Below are 6,429 nucleotides of genomic sequence, written 5' to 3' on the forward strand. Positions count from 1 at the left end.
CCCTGTGATGTATCAGAAACCCCAGGCCAGGCAGTTGAACGTGCAGATCAAAAAACGTTATTTTGCGTTACTTATTTATTATGGGCAGAATAACGTTTTCTACAGATAACCTGCACGTTAAGTTTAACGTTAGTGTATATATCACAAAGCTGATTATATAGATGTCCAATCCTTCTGTTTTTGTATCCGAGGTGCATCAAACCTAGACGTCGCTTTAGGTTCTGTTGGTCAAGTATCATGATACGCTTCCTAACGTAAAATCCCTAATTTGGTTTGTTATTGGGTTAGGGTACAGACCCGTACGTACCGAATTACGCCAGAGTCTCGTGAATTGAGGAAAAGCAGCAGCGCAAAGAATAATTACAACATTTCGTTTTAAAACTACAATACAACGTTAAACAAAGGCACGGCTGTTTAATCTTAATTCAAATGTTTTAAAAGGAGGTGCACGCAACGTAGAACGTAAATTCTCGATTACACACAACGCTAGCTATCGTGCGCGCAGATCTTTTCTTCAATATCCGCCGAATGATGTGTGCCCGCAAATAATTTGGGAACAATGAAATAGCGGTTCGTGGTAATGCAACATTTCCACAAATCCAGTTCAAACATCGACTACCTTTGCTAATGCAGTGCAAACAAATTTGATACGTATGTCAATAGCTTCAGAATTACAATGCAAATAAGAAAAAGCTTCTATTTAACCATTTCATTTTAATCAAATCCCTCGTGAAATATACATTTCCTCTATTTATTCAACCTTTCCTTTTTAACACGCTCATTTAATAAATAAAGTGCGCAAGAAAAATTGAAATCTTGATCAGGAAGTGAGCATAAAGCCTTAATTTAATCGTAGCCGACTAATGGCGCTTTAGATAATAGACTTTAGGCGATTGCCATCGGGGATTGTCAGTCTTTAAGATTTAAAAAGGGTCTTTTGTGTGATTTATTATCGACATTTTTCAACTGTCTCATTTGCAATTGTGGAAGACCGTGGCGAAAATACAATTGAAGGTTTCCACCACTCTTATCTTGAAGCATAAAAGTTCCCTGTTTACTCGACTAAGAATGTGCCATAAACATTATCAGCCATAGAACCGTGATATGTATGAAATAAACAGAGTTTATTTACTTCCAACAATGTTGTTATGTGGTAATTTCCTTCGTCACAATGCCCACCATGATGCTCGTTGAAATAACAGAGCTATTAGTTTAATTTAGTTACCATTTCCATGTAGAAAAGGGCTATTATCATTGAAAATAAAACATCTTTGAAAGAATGATGCCATCGCATATTCACTTACTCAACATAATGTTAAATTGAGTCAGATGTAGACGGTTTAGGAGTTTTCTGGTTTGTATAGTCCAAAGCCTATTAGAAAACGGCTTTCTTGTCAATTTGCAGCATTTTTTTTCTCAAGTTTAGAAGCAAAACAATCTTTCCTTCTTATTTGCAAATGAAATTGAAAGCTGTGTCTTTTTCTGGGTCCCAAACAGGAAAGTTGTCTAAATTATTGATCGGAAGGTACTCGCAGTTCGCCACAATTTCCAGGAAATTGCCTTGTACCACCAAAGAAATGTGTTTTCTACATTTAATAATTGAGTAAGTAATGCATCAAATGAATGACGACGTGACTGCGATGCACTGGTACTTACGAAACAGAAAACATTCTAGAAAGTCTACGAAAAGGAAATTGAGAGTGCTTGTTCCTCTCATTAGTCTTCTAAATTTGCATCGATTCCTATTATTACAAACTGTCTTGATTGATGATTCCTCTTGAGTTTTGGTCGAAGCTCGTATTCGTGATATGTACAGTCTCTTGTAAAAGTAATGTCCCTCGGATACCTACCACTGTAGCATAGGCAACCAACATCCCAGCCGACTAGTTCAAGTTGGATTTGCGGGTGTGGGAGGTAGGTAGGTATCTAATGCGGTTCGTTTTCAGCAGGTATTCCCACTTTGCCAAACTAAAAATAAGTTAGTAGAATGAAAATGAATGGCATTTATTAGCTCAAAAGATCTGCGCTGCTTTAATCTATCCTTGGTTTAATACAATAGAAATTTTTACATTTCTTTCAATTGGTTTGGTGCGTTTTAAATTTGGAAATAGTTTAGCTAAAATAATGACCTTTTACTTTTAATTTTTTCGAGTAGATTTTCTTCTAACAAAATAAATGTGATGATTTTGTCGTTTTATACTGACATTGAAATTGATGTCTCATTATTAATTACTCGGGCCTCCTAATGGAATGCGATTATCTGCACTGGAAGCGCGACAATGCCGTTCCTTTTGTAACTACCACCTCCCACTCGTTTCAAACCCCGGGATGACACCCGCGGAAAAATTCAGCTGTTTTAATTATTTTTCCCTAATTTCTAATCATTTCACCTGCATGAAAAAGCCGGTTTAACTGGTAACTAATTTTTTTGTCAAAAAATATACCTATAACCTGGACTAAATATCCTTATAATATGCCTACCTACTCAAAAATATGCAACGTAAAAGCTCTCCTAAACTAAATTCGATATTAAATCAACCACGACCAAGTATCACAAATGCATATCATTTAATTTCTGATGCTAGTTACAAAAGAAAGGTATTGTTGCACAGTGCACTTGTAGGGCAATTAATCGCATTCCATGAGGAGACCTACTCGCAAGTAATTATTAATGACACTGGAATTTCAATGTCATTAAAGGACAAGAATATCACCTTTATTTCGTTAGAAGAAAACCTACTCAAAAAATTAAAAAGTGAAAGGCCATTATTTTGTCTTAATAGTCTCTAGCTAAACTATTTGCAAATTTAAAACGCACCAAACCAATTGTAAGAAATGTAAAAATGTTTACTGCACCAAGCCAAGGATATGCAGCGCAGATCCTTTGAGCTAATAAATCGATGGCATTCACTTTTATTCTACTAACTAGTATTTAGTTTGGCTAAATGGGAATATCTGCTGAAAATGAACCGCATTAGATAGCTACCTCGCACACCCGCAAATCCAACTTGGACTAGGCGGCTGGGATGTTGGTTGCCTATGCTACAGTGGTAGGTATCCGAGGGACATTACTTTTACAAGAGAGACTGTACATAAGGTTAGGACGAAGTATGGAAATACATTTGCCTTTCATTCGCCCAGATTAAAGAGACTTCCTTGCGGATTTATACAGCTTCAGTTTTCCTGACGTCAAGGTGTGTATTTGTTGTATAAGTTTAATTGCTTCGGAGATAAAAATTCATTGATGTATCGGTGCGGCTTGGATCATGTAATGCACGGTAGAGTAATTTATTTCGTGCGACTATAACTTTTCTATGCCACCAAATTAATTTGTCGTCGCTAAAATTTTCATATGCCGCTCTCCCACAAATGCACCGACCTAAGTACAATGTCCGGTATTTCTCAATGAGAACTAAACAATGCGCTTACTGTAAGGAATTGAGCTTATTTTGATTCTTCGTGATTCAAACGAGTTTTACTTATGGTCCTCACACACCTTCCAGCTTATACAAAATGTATACCAGCCCGCTTGAATTTGTAGTCTTTTATTAATACAACAACGCACCTAATCCGTTTGAGGTTAGAATAAACTCGCTTTGTTTCGAGATCGCATTTTTTTAGCGCGGACGACCTGCACACCAGGATGTTGGCATTTGCCCGCAGGACTTCAATAGCTTCCGTAGCGTATTTTAACCGATCTGTAGCCGTCCAGAAAAACCGATACATGCCCTCCGCAATTCTTGCGACTCTCTTGGATGATCGCAAAGTCCACGCATCAATAAACGCGTTAATGACTAAATGCGACAAACTTCAGGGGGTGATTCTGCATGAAAAAATAATGACAGTTTGCTATATATCTTTTGTCACCTTCGTTTTCTGAGATACGGGGTTTTTCTGACAACTGACTATTTATTTATTGTTCTGGAACCGGTCGAGATACCTATACAATGAAATGTGGTTGGTTTTAAGATGTAGTAATTGCGCATTTGTTGACAAGCAATTAAGAAATTTATGTTCATAATTTTGCGACACGCCATAGTGAAAAGAAGAAAAACACCCTCCGTATCTCGGAAAACGAGCATTTGTGGACAAGATTTATATAGCAAACTGTATTTTTTCATGGAGAATTACCCCTTAAATTCTGTCGCACTTATTCACTAACACCCTGTTAAGCAAGTTACTGTACTTCATTCCTGCGCCCTATATAACAAGTATATGCAAGTTATGGAGCACTAAGGCACTAACGATTAGTACTTGTCCGGTCGTTAGTGCTTTCAACGAGGGTAGGAAGTCAGCACTGCATAAGGGGGAGGGGGGAGCCGATTTCTCGGAAACGACCGGTCGTGCTGATGCAAGTTATGAAGCACTAAGAGGCACTAACGAAGCATTAACGATTAGTACTTGCCCGGTCGTTAGTGCTTTCAACGAGGGTAGGAAGTCAGCACTACACAAAGGTGAATCGATTTCTCGGAAACGGCCGGTCGTATTGATTCAACTTATGAAGCACTAAGAGGCACTAACGAAGCACTAACGATTAGCATCTAGACCCGTCGTTACTGCTTTCAACGAGAGTAGGAAGTCACCACTGCACAAGAGGGGGTTTTGTCAGAAACGGCCGGTCGTGCTAATGCAGGTTATGAAGCACTAAGAGACACTAACGAAGCACTAACGATGTGATCAGGTACCGTCATAAGTGCTTTTAATAACCGTGCTAACTTCACGGACCTCAATCTTACACATAGATATATAAAATTCTTAGAGGGCTATTTTAGCGGGAATATTTTGGTGATGAGACACCACTGGAAATACGTTACACTTCCACACAGTGCAGTTACTGTCTAACAATTTTAAACGTATATGAAGGAAGTCGTGTCTTTATTTAGCTTTCGATTTTGCATTTTTGTTTAGTTCGCGGATTCACACAGATTCATTTTATATTTTAGTGTCTGTTTGCTTTCTGTATTCAGTCGGGGTAGTTTAATTTGTTTCAACTGTATAATTCCATTCTCATGCTTGTGCCTCATATAACAAAAAGGTAATGTGCTTAGTTGTAATTTTCTACATTCTATTGACTTTAGCTACTTGCAACTTAAGGGTAGGAACAGACCTCTCAATTGTTCGTTATTTGATTGTTTCATTTCAAATGTTACTCTTATTAGTCTTACCTATTTGGATTTGTTCGAGATTAGCCAGTTGTTAATTTTCGTTTAAACTCATTTGGATTGATTAGATTCAATTCATTGTGTACGAATCTGCCTTTTGTTGACTGTAATTAACCTTTTCGCTCATGCAGAGGTAGATCCCGATGTGACAAGAATACTTGGCGGCATTCATCTCGAAATACAACTTTAGTCTAAAGTTACCGTATCCAGGACATTCAGATACCTTTTGGACTGGAGAAGGTCCGGCTAACTAACAAGTATTTCATGTACTTTATGTACGGAATGTTTCTTTCACAAATAGGAAAATAATTGGAGTTGCTTTTAAATCTGTTTTTGGATGGCCATTTTTTAGTTTATCAAATGATGTATTACTTTAATGTCGGGTTTGAACTATTAAAATTCAAAGATTACCTACACACAACGCTCCACAATTCGCATTGAACTTGCTTTGTAACAGGGGTTACATTTTTGGGTGGGGAAACTCTGATAGTCCTGATTTTTTCACTATTTACGGTAAGGTAAAATAAATGGATCCAGGGGTAGCCCAATTTTACTCAAATACTCAGGCAGATAGAGCTATTTCCTTTGATTTTGGAAACATGATTTTTGAAACTCTGGTCTCGCGACAGGGTGGCTGACCTTTGACTGAAATATTTTGTCCTCCAAATAGGTGAGGTAGATAACGGCTAGATGATCGTAAGTATTTTTTAGCGCATTTTTTCAGAATGAAAAAAATGTGCTATTGTTTGCGTTTTGTCCGTCCGTCCGGACCCTCTGCTGCTGTTTCGAACTACTTCTAGGGGAATGGTCCTAGAGTCCTGGAATTTTTTGCAGTAGGTAGGCTATACCTTGAAGGTGTGCCAGACGACCATCAAATTTCGCTGTCTAAAAGGGCGGGGTTGAAAATTAATTTTATCTCTCATTGTATTCTAATTAAAGGTCTCAACGAAAGGAAGCGTTGTCTACCAACTATTCCCCTTTTTATCCTTCATGGTACTCTAATGAAAGGTATCAACGAAAGGAATTAATTTCTACCAACCGAAATATATCCATTGGTGATCTGGTTTTCTACCACTTCGACTTTCTTAACCATAGACGAATCGGATTCATCTACCCCTATTAACACGCGCGGGCTAGAGCCACAAATCAAACCCACGACTTTTTTGTAACTCTCAACGAAACTGCATGATCTTTTTCTGGATCATCCTGACTAATTGGTTTTGGTCACGCAAATCCCATAAAGATAGTATTATCGCTCGCTAGCGCC

Source organism: Photinus pyralis, unplaced genomic scaffold (assembly GCF_008802855.1).
Source record: "Photinus pyralis isolate 1611_PpyrPB1 unplaced genomic scaffold, Ppyr1.3 Ppyr1.4_LG6, whole genome shotgun sequence".
Lineage (NCBI taxonomy): Eukaryota > Metazoa > Arthropoda > Insecta > Coleoptera > Lampyridae > Photinus > Photinus pyralis.